This window comes from Cupressus sempervirens, chromosome 5 (assembly GCF_028749045.1).
Source record: "Cupressus sempervirens isolate cs-2001-9-10 chromosome 5, ASM2874904v1, whole genome shotgun sequence".
In the NCBI taxonomy this organism is placed as follows: Eukaryota; Viridiplantae; Streptophyta; class Pinopsida; order Cupressales; family Cupressaceae; genus Cupressus; species Cupressus sempervirens.
In genome coordinates, this window is record NC_143122.1 from 832,114,716 (window position 1) to 832,132,222 (window position 17,507).

At 40.6% G+C, this 17,507-nt stretch overlaps 2 non-coding genes and 1 pseudogene across 2 annotated transcripts; all 3 read right to left on the reverse strand.

Moving 5' to 3' along the window:
* Window positions 1-10,906: 10,906 nt before the first annotated feature.
* On the reverse strand, window positions 10,907-14,306 carry LOC149558464 (25S ribosomal RNA). Its single transcript, XR_016352509.1, has one exon. It is a non-coding gene; the product is annotated as a 25S ribosomal RNA (ribosomal RNA).
* Window positions 14,307-14,525: 219 nt separating this feature from the next.
* LOC149558465 (5.8S ribosomal RNA) lies at window positions 14,526-14,679 on the reverse strand. The gene has a single exon (XR_016352540.1). It is a non-coding gene; the product is annotated as a 5.8S ribosomal RNA (ribosomal RNA).
* A 670-nt stretch (window positions 14,680-15,349) lies between these two features.
* On the reverse strand, window positions 15,350-17,158 carry LOC149558466 (18S ribosomal RNA; annotated as a pseudogene).
* Between the last annotated feature and the right edge of the window lie 349 nt (window positions 17,159-17,507).

Below are 17,507 nucleotides of genomic sequence, written 5' to 3' on the forward strand. Positions count from 1 at the left end.
TTTACATTGAATAGCCTAAAGGTTTTGTTGATTCAAACAAGAAGGACATGGTATGCAAATTGCATAAAACATTATATGGTCTGAAACAAGCCCCTAGAGCATGGTATGAAAGATTGCATAACTATCTTATTTAGATTGGTTTTCAAAGAACTAATGACAAAAACAGTTTGTACATAAAGGAATGACTAGATAATAAGATTGTCTTGGCAAAAATATTTGTAGATGATGCTTTGTTCACAAGAAATGATGAGCTTTGCAAAAAAAATTTAGAACAAATAAATAAGGAATTTGAAATGTCAATGTATGGTGAAATAAAATTTTGTTTTGGTCTTTAAATTCAATAGAATAAGAATGGAGTCTACATCACTCAATCTAAATACATCAAGGAGATATTTAAAAAGTTTGGTATGGAAGACTGCAAACAAGTTGGGACTTCTATGTGTACGAGATTAAAACTAACCAAGGATGATGAATCAAAAGAAGTGGATCAGACATTGTATAGATCTATGATTGGAAAGTTGCAATGTGTAGTGCACACAAGACCAAACATTGCCCTTCTAGTAGGAATTGAAGCAAGATTCTCAAGAAAACCAAAAGAAAATCACATGATGGCAATCAAAAAGATCATGAGATACCTAAAAGGAACTGAAAAATATGAATTATTGTATAAACTTGGAGGAAATATGGATTTAAAGGTGTTCACTGATATAAATTGGGCAAGAAATATTGATGATAGAAAGAGCACAAGTGGAGGAGCTTTCTTTCTTGGAAAAAGGTTGGTTTCTTGGACAAGAAAAAAGCAGAATTGTACATCTCAATCCACAACAGAGGTTGAATATGTTGCAGCAGCAGTAAATTGCTCAAACATTGTGTGGTTTAAACAATTATTGGAAGGTATGAAGCAAGAAATCAAAAAACCTATTGTTATCTTTTGTGATAACACAACTGCAATTAAAATCTCTAAGAATCCAGTGATGCATTCAAAAACCAACCATATTGCCATAAAGTTTCACTTTGTTAGAGAATTGGTACAAGAAAAGGAAGTAAGACTAGAATATGTCCATACAAAGGAACAAAATGCTGACATATTCACAAAGCCTTTACCTAAGGATGCATTCATGTATCTAAGAGGTAAGTTAGGGGTCATTCCCCTATCTAAAGCTCACTAAAATACAACCTTAGTGATGCATCAACAGGAACATAATTGAAGATCTATCAGTTGATGTAGCAAACTAATGAAAACATTGCATGTGAATTAGTACATCAGGGACAATGTTATTCAGCTATTTTGAGTTGTCTTTGGCCTGTGTTTTTAAAGAGGGAGAGTATACTATCATATCATTTTGAAATTGACAAAATAATAAGAGTTTGTATAAGAGGGTGAGATTATTATGAAAGAGGGATTTTTTTGTATTTGAAAAAGAAAGTGAAGTATTCTATCAGTAAAAGACTTATTTTCAATTTTTATTTTGCTATGACATATTGTGTTGCCATCAATGCCAAAGAGGGAGATTGTTGGATACAATTGTTCAAACTGTGTGTTGTCTTTAATGTCACACAAATGTCATATCAGTCATCAGACAGTGTCTACCAAGCTCAGACGGTCATCAAAGGAGATGTGACTGAAGTAGTTCTTACTGAGAACCCTTCCCTTGATTTTTTGGACCTCATCCGAGCACTCTAAGGCCTCCAACAGTGAGCCTGAAGATTTTTAGCATATTTTTCCACCAAAAATATGCAATAAGTTCTCGACACTTATGCTTGAGCTAACTTGGTGAGAAGACTTAGAGAGTCAACTCATTGAGGCAACTTGGTGGGCTTGACCTAGGAAGGTGAAACCCACTTGGTGAGAAAACTGCAAGAGTCAGCTTGGTGAGTGCGCTGGAATTTCTAGCTTGGCAAGCTGACATGGCGAGTGGGCTTAATGAGGCGAGTTGGTGGGGCAACTTGGCGAGTATAATTAAAGAGCCAACTTGGTGAGGTGACTCGGTGAGTTAGTTTGTTTAGATGACATGGTGAGTTGAACTAGGGAGGTGACCTAGTGAGCAAACTTGGTGAGCCAAATTGGGGAGTCAACCTGGCGAGAAAACTTGAAGAGTCAACTCATTAAGGCAACTTTGCAAGTCCACCTTGTGAGCCAACCTAGGGAGATGACCTAGGGGCAGACTTGGTGAGCACGCTTGAATTGTTGGCTTGGCAAGCTGACATGGGGAGCCAACCTAGCAAATTAACATGGTGAGTGGGCCTAATAGGGCGAGTTGGTGGGGCAACTTGGTGAGTGGAATTAGAGAGCCAACATGGTGAGGTGACTTAGTGAGTTGGTTCGTGGAGATGACATGGTGAGCTAACTTGGTGAGTCGACCTGGTGAGCAAACTTAAAGAGTTGGCTTGGCAATGTACTCGAGTCAACTTGGTGAGGTGACGTTGCGAGCAGGCTCAAAGAGTGGGTCACCAGAGTGGGTCGATGAGGGAAAAAAAATCATGGGAGGCCATGTACAATGAAAAGCACTAAATTTTGGGCATTACAAAAAAAAAAAAAAAGTTACCCACTTTTGGATCACGCATAGGTTTTAGTTCACGTATTGCTAAGCTGACTCAAGGCGTTACGCGTAGCTAGCTAGATTCGAGGTAGGGTAGCCGAAATAATCTGATTTGAGAATTTTCTTTACAAAAAAAGATTATGATAGGCTCCATAAGGTGAAAAGGAATGAAATTTTGGGAGTTCAAAAAAAAATTACCCGATTTTGGATTGTGCACAGGGCTCGGGTCACGTAGCATTGAGGTGCCCTGGGTGACATGATTCGAGTGAAAAATCAATAGTGGCATGAGTCGTGCAAAAATATTGGAGGCCATTAAGGCTCGAGGCGCTTTGAGTCGAGGTTGCCGAGGTGGGTCGGGTTGAACACTTTGGGCGTTAACCAAAAAGAAAAAGTTAACCACTTTTGGATCATGTACATAGCTCGGGGCACTTAGAATGAAGTCGAACATGGTGACATGAGTCGTGCAAAAAATTTGGAGATGACTCGAGTCAATGTATCCGACTCTATTCGAGTCAATGTATCACGTAAGTGACTCGGGCCACTCAGAATCAAGGCAAGTGTAGTGACATGAGTCGAGTGAAAAAAAATGGCGGCGGTTAAGGCTCGAGGCAATTCGAGTCGGGGTAGCTAAGGAAATTTGATTCAATTCAAAAACTTTGGCCATTAGCCAAAAAAAATTTAATCGCTTTTGGATCATGTACATGACTTGGGGTACATAGAATCCAGTCAAGCATGGTGACATGAGTGGTGCGAAAAAATTGCAGGCAATTAAGGCTTCAAGCGATTTGAGTCGGGGTTGCTAACACGATTCGAGTTGAAATATTTGGGCGTTAACCAAAAAAAGAAGAAGTTAACCACTTTTGTATCACGTACATGACTCGAGGCACCAAGTCGAGCACGGTGACATGAGTCCTATGAAAAAATTGGAGGCAATTAAGGCTCGAGGCGATACGAGTTGGGGTTGCCGACATAATTTGGGTTGAAAACTTTGGGTGTTAACCCAAAAAAAAAGTTGACTGCCTTTGGATCACGCACATGACTCAGTGCACTTAGAATCAAGTCAAGAATGGTGACATGAGTTGTGCAAAAAATTGGAGTTGGTTAAGGCTCGAGATGATTCGAGTCAGGGTTGGGGTAGTAGGGGCGATTCGTGTCGGGGTTGCTGACACGGTTCGAGTTGAAAACTTTGGGCGTTAACCCAAAAGAAAGTTGACCTCTTTTGGACCATGTACATGACTCGGGGAACTTAGAATCAAGTCGAGCATGGTGACATGGGTTGTGCAAAAAATTCAGAGGTGATTTAAGTCGAGGTAGCCAACTTGATTTGAGTTCAAAACTTTAGGTGTTAACCAAAAAAATAAGTTAACCAATTTTGGATCATGTACATGAGTCATCTACCCTCACAAAAATTAAAAAACCCCACCTCCATCGAATTTGCAGTCGGAAGATTTTTCTGCCCTCATAAAAATTTACAAACCCCACGTGCTCGAAATTTAGACTTGGAAGATTTTTTTGCCCTCACTGAATTTACAAAGCCCACCTGCTTGGAATTTGGCACTTGAAAATTATGAAATCCCACCCGCCCAAAATTTGGACTTGGAAGATTTTTCTACGCTCACAGAAATTGCAAACCCAACCCGCCCAAAATTGCACTAATTACAAACCCGACTGTCATGTCCCCTTTTCAAATAATTAAAAATAATAAACTTTGCTAAGGCAAGCAGGCTCCAAAAAGGTGAAGTTTCGGCAAAAGGGGCTAATATTTGGAAACCAATGGACTAATAAATAAAAATAATTATTAAAGTATATTTTATTAACCCCTCTTGGACGTGAGTTAGGGTTATGCCCTCTTTTAAGTGTTTTGGAAGCATTTTGGGCTCATTCTAGAACTTGATTTTTGCTGATTGCTTTGTTGTTCTTCAGAGGTTACCAAACCTGTGAAGAGGGAGACCCAAGGATAGGATTTTTTAGGTTTCTAGGAATGCTAAGGATGGGATTTTAAAGCCATTCCATGTGAAATCTCATGCAGAGTTTGCCCTTGTGCTGAATAGTGCAGATTTGTGGGTTTTTCAGGTGTGTTTTTTGTATGAGTTTGGTGTTTCCGGTTGAGTATTTCATATCAGTTTGGGTTGCTACTATATTTTATAGTTTTATATATTAAAATAGAGCTGAATATATGTATTGGGTTGTGGTTAAACTTCTATGATAGACTATTAGTGTTTTGTGGTGATTCCAGGCTATTTTGTGTTATTTTTGGAGTCCCGATGAGCATTGTTTTTGTCTTCTGTTTGGGAGCTGTTGTGTAAATGTTATACAGATTTAGAAATTTTATTTTTTAGGCTGTTATGCTGCTGAATTTTTTGTAAAAATTTCCACTTTTAGAATTATTAATAATATGTGAAGTTGTGAAGTTTTTTTTAGCACTATTTCGGACATACCCGATTTGGGGTTTATTGATAAATTGGTGGATCTTTGTAATATTGGTTGTTGATTTTGAAAATCTGATTAGAGGTCTGAAATATCATATAAAAATCAAAAAAAGAGAAAAGGAGACATTACAGTGGTATCAGAGCTATGATCTTGCCAGCCTGAGGGTTTGTAGAAGTTTGCATGCAACTAAATGAAAGAGAAAAGAGATATTTGTAGCGAGAAAAGAATAAAAAAAATTTGGTCAAACCTCCAGTTGAAAGTAAAAGTAAAAAATCCAAAAAAGAAAAAATATAGTTGATCCAGATGAGATGGAAAAGAAATTCTTTCAAGACATCCAAAATACTTAGAAGAAAATAGTGGATAGTTTGGCAGAAACTAGAGAGGCTTTGCGAATATTGACAGAAAAAATGCAAGGAGTTGCATCTATTAATGAGAAAGGGAGCACTTCAGGGGAGCCAAGAAATCTAAAACCCACACCCTCTAAATCAACAAAAACAATTTTTTTGCCTGCAAATGAGCCACCAGTGCCGAATCTAGCCCTTAATCCTGTGGAAGAGGTTACGGGTAACTTGATTGCATTAAGAGCTACTTACAATGGCTTAGATGATGACTTTCGTAGTTCTGTTCCTTTTAGAGAATATGTGGATATGATGAAAACTTTGATGCCCAAGAAAGAGTACAGGAGGGAGCATGACTTAAGTGAAAGAGAGCTCAAATATAAAATAAGCAAGTTTACAACACCTATTTTTGATAGAACAAATAAAATTTTAGCTAGAACATGGCTATAAAAATTACAGACTTTCCTCACACTTAACCCCATGAAGGAGAGTGATATTGTTCAAATTGCAAGTCTACACTTGGAAGATGCAGCCTATGATTGGTGGTATCATGAAATGACTACTCAAGGTCATGATCAGGTAACTACATTTGATGATTTCAGTCAAAGAGTGATAGATAGATTTGACCTCAAGGATGATGAAGAGTACTTTAAAGAATTGTCAAAGTTGAAGTAAACCAAATCAGTTAATGAGTATATAGAAGAGTTTCACAAAGTGGCTATTATGGTACCTGATATGAGTGAAAAGAGAATTTTTTATCTTTTTCCTGATGGTTTAGAAGATTCTATTAAGGGTTTGGTTAAGGCTTTCTCACCCTCAACCTTATAGGAAGCTATCAAAAGAAGCTTGCAACTTGAAACTTGCATGCCTATGAAATCAGTCACTAATCAAAAACCCCCAAATCTTTGGCAACTTAAGGGGAATTTTTAGAAAAAGACTTTCGCAACACTACCACCAAAAGATGTGATAAATGTGGCAAAAAATAAGGTAGATGAAGAGACTAGGAGTGAATTACGAAGGAAAAAGCTTTGTTTTACTTGTAGAGAACCATGGGTTCCAAGACATAGATGTTTGAGGAAGGTTCAAGTGCACTATATTGGAGTTGCTTCAGAATTTGATTCAGATAAGCATGAGGAATTTCATGACACTAAGGAGGAGGTAAAATAAGAGAAAGAAAAAGAAATTAGCAAGGATGGCACTTTAGCAACATTATCAAGAGTCCCAAGATACCATCCCTTTCGAATTTGAGGGGTACTAGTAGGGCAAAGGTTGACAGTTTTTCTTGATAGTGGGCCAACTCACAATTTTATTGATGAGGGATTTGTCATGAAAAGAGGGCTTAAAGAAGAAGATTTTGAGGGATTCAATGTTACTTTAGCTGATGGATTCACTATGCCTTGTACACGGGTGGTGAAACAACTCAAGATGACCTTAGGAGATTATGAGTTATGTGATGAATTTTAAGTGGTTGGCATTGGGGAGACAGATCTTGTATTGAGTGTTCAATGGTTGCACTCTATTGGAGGCTATTACATGAACCGTCAAACTATGGAGTTTAAATTTCATTCCAATGGGAAAGAAGTCATATTGAGAGGCTTATCAAATGGAGCACCTTAGGTGATCTCTGCAAAGAGGATGTAGAGGACTTTTCAAAGAGGATAAGTAGCATGGGTAGTAGGAGTCATAATCCATCCAACAAGCTCTCCAAAGAATCAAGGTAATTTCCATTTTAAAATTCAAAATATTCTTGATAAGCATAGTATAGTTTTCAATGACTTGCCTCCGGGATTACCACCAGATAGAGGTTTTTAGCATGTTATAGAGTTAGAATAGGGTGCCAAACCAGTTATAACAACCCCATACCACCACCCAAGAGGTTATAAGGAAGAAATTAAAAAAACTATTAAAGAACTCCTAGACATGGGATTCATAAGGCTTAGCTCTAGTCCATTTGCATCATCTGTGGTACTTGTCAAGAAAAAGGATGGTACAATGAGAATGTGTATAGACCACAGGGCTCTAAACAAGAAGACCATAAAAAATAGGTATCTCATAGCATGCATAGACACTAACATAGACACTAAAGACACATAGACACTATTTTGGGAATCTTGGACCAGCAATCCTTCTATGCTAAGCTATCGAAATGTGAGTTTGGTTTGACAAAGATCTTATATTTGGGACATATTATAAGTTCTAAAGGAGTACAAGTTGATCAAAAAAAAATCCAGGCAATTTTGGATTAGCCTCCACCCACTAATCTTACATAGCTGAGAGGTTTCTTTGGGTTGTGTAGCTACTATAGGAGATTTCCCAAGGGATTTTCTCATCTTGCTGCCTGCTTGACTGATTTGACAAAGAAAGGAGCTTTTGTTTGGACAAAAGAGGCACAAAAAATATTTGATAAGCTTAAGGAGGTAATGAGTTCATGCTCTGTGCTTGCAATTCCAGATTTCTCTTTACCTTTTGTTGTTGAATGTGATGCTTCTGGAGAAGGTATAGGGGTTATCCTAACTCAAAGGGGACATCCAAGAGCATTTGAGAGTAGAAAATTAAATCAATCAGAGAAAGGTTACTCCATCTATGATAAGGAAATGTTGGCAATCATGCATGAACTTCATAAGTTTAGACAATATTTGGTATGTCAGAGATTTGGTATTTTTTAGGTTTCATCCATATAAGAAAAGCACCTTGAAGAGGAGTGGGACAAAAAAACTCAAGCGAAGGTTCTATGGGCCTTATAAGATCATCAAGAAGGTAGGAGAGGTAGCTTATGAATTGGAGCTCCCACCAAACATCAAAATACATAATATTTTCCATATATCTTGCCTAAAGAAGGTTCTAGGCTAGCAAATCATAGTATCTATAGAATTACCACCTCTTGATGATGAAAGGAAATTAGTTTTGATACCAGAAGAGATTTTGGATATAAGAGAGAAAAGATTGAGAAATAGGAGCATCATAGAGCATTTGGCCAAATGGAAAGGATTACCGCTACAGGATGCAACTTGGGAAGGAGCACATATTCTTGAGAATTCCAACCTTCATTGCTTGAGGACAAGCAATATTTAGGAGGGGAGGACTTGTCATGTCCCATTTTCAAATAATTAAAAATAATAAACTTTGCTAAGGCAAGCAAGCTCCAAAAAGGTGAAGTTTTAGCAAAAGGGGATAATCTTTGGAAACCAATGGACTAATAAATAAAAATTATTATTAAAGTATATTTTATTAATCCCTCTTATATGTGAGTTAGGGTTATGCCCTCTTTTAAGTGATTTGGAAGCATTTTGGGCTCATTCAAGAACTTAATTTTTGCTTATTGCTTTGTTGTTTTTCAGAGGCTACCAAACCTGTGGAGAAGGAGACCTAAGGATAGGAGTTTTTAGGTTTCTAGGAAGGATAAGGATGGAAGTTTAAAGCCATTCCATGTGCAGGCTCATGCAGAGTTTGCCCTTGTGCTGAACTGTGCAGATTTGTGAGTTTTCGGGTGTGTTTTTTGTAAGAGTTTGGTGTTTTCAGTTGAGTATTTCATATAAGTTTGGGTTGCTACTATATTTTAGAGTTTTATATGTTAATATAGAGCTAAATATATGTATTGGGTCATGGTTAAACTTCTGTGATAGATTATTAGTGTTTTGTGGTGATTTTGGGCTTTTTGTGTTATTTTCGAGGGCCCGATGAGAATTGTTTTTGTCTTCCATTTGGGAGCTGTTGTGTAAATGTTATACAGATTTGGAAATGTCATTTTTTAGGCTATTATGCTGCTGAAATTTCTGTAAAAATTTCCACTTTCAAATTTATTAATAATATGTGAAGTTGTGAAGTTTATTTTGGCACCATTTCGGACATACCTGATTTGGGGTTTATTGATAAATTGGTGGATCTTTGTAATATTGGTTTGCTGATTTTGAAAATATTATTAGAGGTCTTAAATATCATATAAAAATTTAAAAAAGAGACATTACATTGACCCACATGGAAATTGCACTTGGAAGATTTTTTGGCCCTCGAGAAAACTTTGGCACTTGAGAGATTTTTTCGCACTCACGAAAATCACAAAACCTCACCCGCCGGGAATTTAAAACTTGGGAGATTTTTTTTCCCTTGTGGAAATTTCAAACCCCACCAGCCCGAAATTTGGGACTTGGGATTTTTTTTCCCCCTTGTGGAAATTTTACAAAACCCCACCCGCCTGGAATTTGGCACTCGGGAGAAATTTCTGTCTTGTAGAAATTTTTACAAAACCCCTCCCTCTTGCTCGAAATTTGGTACTTGGGAGATTTTTTCGCCTTGGTAAAAATAACAAACCCCACACACCAGGAATTTTGCACCTGGGAGACTTTTATGCTCTCGCAAAAATTGCAAACCCCACCCACCGAGAATTTGGCACTTGGTAGATTTTTTCACCCTCGCAGAAATTGCAAACCCCACCCGCCCGAAATTTGGCACTTGGGAGATTTTTTCTTCCTCACAAAAATTTTTACAAAACCCCATGCACCTGAAATGTGGTACTTGGGAGATTTTTCTGCCTCGTCAGAAATTACAAACTCCACCCGTCGAAAATTTGGCACCTGGGAGATTTTTTCACCCTCGCAAAAATTGCAAACCCCACTCACTCAAAATTTGGCACTGGAAGATTTTCTCGCCCTCATGCAAATTAAAAACTCCACCTGCTGGGAATTTGGCACTTGGGGGATTTTTTTGCCCTCGAATTTTTTTTTACAAAACCTCACCCGCCAAGAATTTGGCACTTGGAAGATTTTTTCACCCTCGTGAAAATTTTCACAAAACTCCACCTGCTCAAAATTTGGCACTTGGGAGATTTTTTCATCCTGCAGGAAATTACAAACCCCACTTGTCGAGAATTTGGCACTTGAGAGATTTTTTTGCCGTCGCAAAATTTTTTATAAAACCCCACTCGCCGAGAATTTGGCACTTGAGAGATTTTTTCGTCTTGGCATAAATTAAAAAACCCCACTTGTCAAGAATTTGGCACTTGGGAGATTTTTTCGCCCTCACTAGAACTTTCACAAAACCCCACTCGTTCGAAATTTGGAACTTAGAAATTTTTTTTGTCCTGGCAGAAATTACAAACCCCACCTGTCAAGAATTTGGCACTTGGGAGATTATTTTGCCCTCGCAAAATTTTTTACAAAACCCCACTCATCAGGAATTTGGCACTTGGGAGATTTTTTCACCATCACAAAAATTTTCACAAAGCCCCACCTGCTCGAAATTTGGCACTTGGGATATTTTTCTACCCTGGCGAAAATTACAAACCCCACCCGCCAGGAATTTGGCACCTAGGAGTGTTTTTCGCCCTAACAAAAATAGCAATCCCACTCACTCAAAATTTGGCACTTGGAATATTTTCTCGTACTCACAGAAATTACAAACCCCACCCGCCAGGAATTTGGCACCTAGGAAATTTTTACACCCTTGCAAAAAAAATTGCAAACCCCACCCACCCAAAATTTGGCACTTGGAAGATTTTCTCGCCCTTGCACAAATTACAAACCCCACCCGCATGAAGAGGTTTTTTCTGCCCTTTGCACATGTTATACAAACCCCACCCGCTTCAGAGTCAAAAAAGCTTTTACGAATCAAGGCAACAGAGGGCTGAATCTTAATGGATTGTGGTAGCAAGGCCACTCTGCCACTTACAATACCCCATTGCTTATTTAAGTCATTTGCAAAAGATTCTTCTCGCCGATTGCTTGAAATTAATATCCAAGGTTGCTCCAATGGGCTAATATGCTGATCAAAGATGGCCAATGCAATGGACCTCTAGGAGTGCAAGAGAACCCCTACTGCAGGTTGCGATGCAGCTAGAGAGAGATATGCATCACATCTAGCATGGGTTTTCACTTAGAGGCATTCAATCATAATCTGACACATGGTAGCATTGCGCCACTAGCTTTTCAACCAAGCGCGATGACAAAATGTGTGAATCAATGGTTCCTCTTGTACTAAATTGAATTACTATCGCATCACAAATCATCAGTAGTGTAAAATTAACCTATCTCACGATAGTCTAAACCCAGCTCATGTTCCCTATTAGTGGGTGAACAATCCAACACTTGGTGAATTCTACTTCACAATGATAGCAAGAGCCGACATTGAAGGATCAAAAAGCAATGTCGCTATGAATGCTTGGCTGCAACAAGCTAGTTATCCCTATGGTAACTTTTTTGACACCTCTAGCTTCAAATTTTGAAAATCTAAAGGATCGATAGGCCACGCTTTCACAGTTTGTATTCATACTAAAAATCAAAATCAAATGAGCTTTTACCCTTTTGTTCCACACAAGATTTATGTTCTCGTTGAGCTTATCTTGGGACACCTGCGTTATCTTTTAACAGATGTGTCACCCCAGCCAAACTCCCCACCTGACAATGTCTTCTGCCTAGATCGACATGCCTAGACACACCTTAAGGCCAAAAATAGGGGCATTGCCCCATCTCTGCCTCATGGAATAAGTAAAATAACATTAAAAGTAGTGGTATTTCACTTGCGCCCAAAATCTCCCACTTATTCTACACCTCTCAAGTCATTTCACAAAGTTAGACTAGAGTCAAGCTCAACAGGGTCTTCTTTCCCCACTGATTCTGCCAAGCTTATTCCCTTGGCTGTGGTTTCGCTAGATAGTAGATAGGGATAGTGAGAATCTTGTTAATCCATTCATGTGCATCACTAATTAGATGATGAAGCATTTGGCTACCTTAAGAGGGTCATAGTTACTCCTATCGTTTACTCATGCTTGGTTGAATTTGTTCACTTTGACATTCAGAGCACTGGGCAAAAATCACATTGCTTAGCATCCGCAGGGACCATCACAATGCTTTGTTTTAATTAAACAGTCAGATTCCCCTTGTCCGTACCAGTTTTGAGTCAACTATTCGCCTCTTGGGGAAAGCCCTCCGAAGGGGACGTCCTACATCCGTCAACCGATCAGCACGCAACAGCCTACCCTCACCACAAGAGTAGCTTGGGCAAGCTGCCAATAGCCCACAAGTTTGGGGCACCGACCCCTAGGCCTAGCCCTCAAAGCCAATCCTTTTCTCGAAGTTACGAGTCCATTTTGTTGACTTCCCTTACCTACATTGTTCTATTGACCAAAGGTTGTTCACCTTGGAGACTTGATGCGATTATGAGTACGACCGAGCATGAACAGTACTCGGTCCTCTAGATTTTCAAGGGCTGTTGAAGGTGCATCAGACATCGCGGGACGTGCGGTACTCTTCCAGCCGTTGGACCCTATCTCCGATTGAACCAATTTCAAGGTGGGTAGGCTATTAAAAAGAAAAGATAACTCTTCTCGAAGCCCCCATCAACATCTTTAGATTTCCTAATGCTCCCATCCACCGCCACATCCTAGTTCGAGAATATTAACTCGATTCCCTTTTGATGATCATGAAAAGTGCACCTTTGAAATAGGATTTCCCCATCTCTTAGGATTGACTAACCCATGTCCAAGTGCTATTCACATGGAACCTTTCCCTACTTCAGTCATCAAAGTTCTCATTTGAATATTTTCTACTACCACCAAGATTTGCACCAGGGGCTGGTCCACCCAGGCTCACGCCCAAGGTTTCGCAACAACCCCCATCCTCCTACTCATCAGAGCCTAGCACTTGCCCCAATGGCCGAGTATAGGTTTCATGCTTCAGTGTCATCCATTTTTAGGGCTAGTTGATTCGGTAGGTGAGTTGTTACACACTCCTTAGCAAATTTTGACTTCCATGACCACCATCTTGCTATCTTAATCAACCAACACCCTTTGTGGGATCTAGGTTAGCATGCAATTTGGCACCATAACTTGGCTTTCAGTTCATCTCGCATCACTAGTTTTGCTTACAAAAAATGGCCCACTTGGAGGTCTTGATTATGTGGTGTAACTCAACAGAGTAGTCGTGCTAACTTACCTATTTAAAGTTTGAGAATAGATCGAGGGCATTACACCCTCGATGCCTCTAATCATTTTCTTTACCCAATAAAACTCGCATGTGAGCTCCAGCTATCTTGAGGGAAACTTTGAAGGAAACTAGCTACTAGACGGTTTGATTAGTCTTTTGCCCCTTTACCCAAGTCAAATGAATGATTTGCACATTAGTATCATTGCCGGCCTCATCTAGAGTTTCCTCTGGCTTCACCCTACTCAGGCATAGTTCACCATCTTTCAGGTTCCAATAGGTGTTCTTGCACTCGAACCCTTAATAGAAGATTAGGGTCGATCGATGGTGCACCCCCTGAGAGGGGATCTCACCAGTCAGCTTCCTTACACCTTGCGAGTTTTCCCAACCCGCCAACTCGCACCCATGTTAGACTCCTTGGTTTGTATTTCAAGATAAGTTAGATGGAAAGCCCACTAGCCAGTGCCACGAGCACATAGGTGCCTGAAAGCCCACCATAAAGGTGTGCGCTTTTCTCCTCGACCACTGTGATGGAAGTATTTGTGTGACCAGAAGGTCACGCTTGTGCTGTCATGACAGCCCGTGCTGGCATGTCCCCCGAACTGAGCGGTAGACTAGCTCACATCATTTTGTATCCGACCGAGGCACATTGTTGGGCTCCATCCACTTCCCTCTCGACAATTTCAAGCACTCTTTAACTCTCTTTTCAAAGTCCTTTTCATCTTTCCCTCATAGTACTTGTTCGTTATCAGTCTCTCGCTCGTATTTAGCCTTGAACAAAATTTACCACCTGATTAGGGCTGCATTCCCAAACAACTCAACTCGCCAACAATTCCTTGTGGTGCGATAGGGTCTGGGCCCACTGAGGCTCTCACCCTCTCTAGTGCCCCCTTCTAGGGGACTTGGGCCTGGTTCGTTGCTGAGGACGCTTCTATAGACTATAATTTGATCGACACGACCATCGATTTTCATGCTGGGCTCTTCCCGATTTGCTCACCGTAACTAGGGGAATCTTGGTAAGTTTCTTTTCCTTCACTTATTGATATGCTTAAGCTCAGCAAGTATTCACGCATGACTTGGGGATGCAGTAGAGATGCAACATACCCACACTATGGCGGGCCACTGGACCCAGAACAAAGTTCCTCGTGAGGAATTGTTCGATCGGCGTAAACCAACGCCAGCCTTTGGGAGCCACCACTCGTTGTAAGAGATTGACAGACCTTGTGCTCATTTTAGCCAAGCACACCACTTGTAGACATGGACAACCATCTCTTCTCCTTGTTGGGGAGGTCAATTTTGTAGTGTGACACCCAAGTAGACGTGCCCTTGGCTGAGGCCTCGGGCACAACTTGTGTTCAAAGACTTGATGATTCATGGGATTCTACAATTCACACTAAGTATCACATTTTTCTACATTCTTCATCATGGTAAGAGCTAAGATATCCATTGCCAAGTTTCATGATTTTGTTATGTTTTTTGTCTTTCAGCGACCCAAGTGCACAAGGCACTGGATCACGCTTCATTCTTTGGATTTCTAAGGTGCGTGATGCACTCATGTGTTGGGTGTTGACACATCCCAAACCCCAAGCACCCAATGGGTGCGATGAGGAACGTTGTGGTGTATAACACATGGGAGAGCTATGTCATCAAATGGGGCCCATGCCTCGCAAATCATGTGAGTGCACCCATCCTAAACACATAATTCTCCAAGTGACAAGTTAACACACCTGGGCAAGGCAATAGAGGGTTGCGACAGTCCTGACTTGCTGCCGTCAAAATGACGGATCCCTAGCACAGCATCACGCACGCGATCAGGCCATGAAATCTCAATGGGGGATGAGGCCCAGACCCCCTCTAAACTATAATTGAGCAGGGACCTCTCGTTCTGACGCAGACATCGTTCGAAGGCATCGATCATAATCTAGATTGCATTCAAGTCTCTTCCCCCCGTAGGGAATCCACACTTTTGATCATGGCATTTGATGTGACCCTCGACCTTGACAGCGCTGGACTCGTAGCTTGGCCATCCAGCACATCACTGCAGGGCCAAGTGTCCGCACGTTGCCAATATTTTGGGAGTGGGGCGAAGGCCAACTCCACCCCTACATGATTCAGGGTCTCAAACCGATAATGATCCTACCACAGGTTCACCTATGCCAACCTTGTTATGACTTCTCCTTCCTCTAAATGATAAGGTTAAATGAAATTCTCACAATGTCACTGATAGGAACCGTTGTCGTCATCACAATCCAAACACTTCATCAGATCATTCAATTGGTAGGAGCAACGGGCGGTGTGTACAAAGGGCAGGGACGTAGTTAACGTGAGCTGATGACTTGCGCTTACTAGGAGTTCCTCATTGAAGATCAATATATGCAATGGTCCATCCCCATCATGATGCAATTTGGCAAGATTTCCCAAACCTTTCAGGCCAGGGAGAGAAACTCGTTGGTTGCATTAGTGTAGTGCGCATGCGGCCCAGAACATCTAAGGGCATCATAGACCTATTATTGCCACAAACTTCCATGGCCTAGGAGGCCATAGTCCCTCTAAGAAGCTAGCTGCAAAAGGGAACCTCTCCATAGCTAGTTAGTAGGCTGAGGTCTCGTTCGTTAACAGAATTAACCAAAAAAATTGCTCCACCAACTAAGAACAGCCATGCACCACCACCCATAGAATCAAGAAAGAGCTCTCAATCTATCAATCCTTACTATGTTTGGACCTGGTAAGTTTCCCTGTGTTGAGTCAAATTAAGTCATAGGCTCCACTCTTGGTGGTGCCCTTCCATCAATTCCTTTAAGTTTTAGCCTTGCGACCATACTCCCTCTAGAACCCAAACACTCTAATTTCTCAGAAGGTGTTGGTGGAGTCCTTAGAGAAACATTCGCCAGTCCCTAGTCGACATCGTTTATGGTTGAGACTAGGATGGTATCTGATCATCTTCGAGCCCCCAACTTTCATTCTTGATTAATGAAAAAATCCTTGGCAAATGCTTTTGCAGTGGTTTGTCTTCCATAAATCCAGGAATTTCACCTTTGACAATGAAATACAAATTCCCCCAACAGTCCCTATTAATCATTACTCTGGTCCCAAAAGCCAATGGAACGGGACCAGACTCCTATCGTGTTATTCCATGCTGATGTATTCAGAGCATAGGCTTGCTTTGAGCACTAATTTTTTCAAAGTAACGGCACTGAAACTGCGACCCAGCCAGTTAAGGCCAGGAACATGCCGCCAGCAGAAGGGATGTGAGGGCTAGTGCACACCAAGAAGGTGGACCGACCATGATGACCCAAGGTCCAACTACAAGCTTTTTAACTGCACCAACTTAAATATATGCTATTAGAGCTAGAATTACCATAGCTACTGGCACTAGACTTGCCCTCCAATGGATCCTCCTTAAGGGATTTAGATTGTACTCATTCCAATTACTAGACTTGATGATCCCAATATTGTTATTTATTGTCACTACCTCCCCATGTTAGGATTGAGTAATTTGCACACCTACTGCCTTCCTTGGATGTGGTAGTCATTTCTTAGGCTCCCTCTACGAATTCGAACCCTAATTCTTTGTCACCCATCACCACCATGGCAGGCCTCTATCCTACCATTGAAAGTTGATAGGGCAAAAATTTGAATGAAACATCACCAGTACAAAGGCCGTACGATCCGTCAAGTTATCATGAATCATCAGAATAGCTGGCGATCCCGCACCAACCTTTTATCTAATAAATGCATCCCTTCCAAGAGTCATGATTTGGTGCATGTATTAGCTTTAGAATTACTACAGTTATCCGAGTAGAAAAGTACCATCAAAGAAACTTGAACTAATTTAATGAGCCATCCCCAGTTTCACAGTTTGAAATAGTTCATACTTAGACATGCATGGCTTAGTCTTTGAGACAAGCATATGACTACTGGCAAGATCAACCAGGTAGCTTCTTACAGTGAGGGGACCCCAAGACTTGCTACAGCCAAGGGATGCCCACCACAATAGGAAATCAAAATTTGCATTCATTCCATCATGCATCCAAACATAATCACCTTGTCATCAAAGGATATGTGACTAAAGCAATTCTTACCGAGCTCACAGAGTCATCAAAGGAGATGTGACTGAAGTAGTTCTTACTAAGCTCACTTGGTCATCAAAGGAGATGTGACTGAAACAGTTCTTACCGAGCTCACTTAGTCATCAAAGGAGATGTGACTGAAGAAGTTCTTATCGAGCTCACTGGGTCATGAAAAGAAATGTGGTAGAAGAAATTCTTACCGAGGTCTCATGAAGG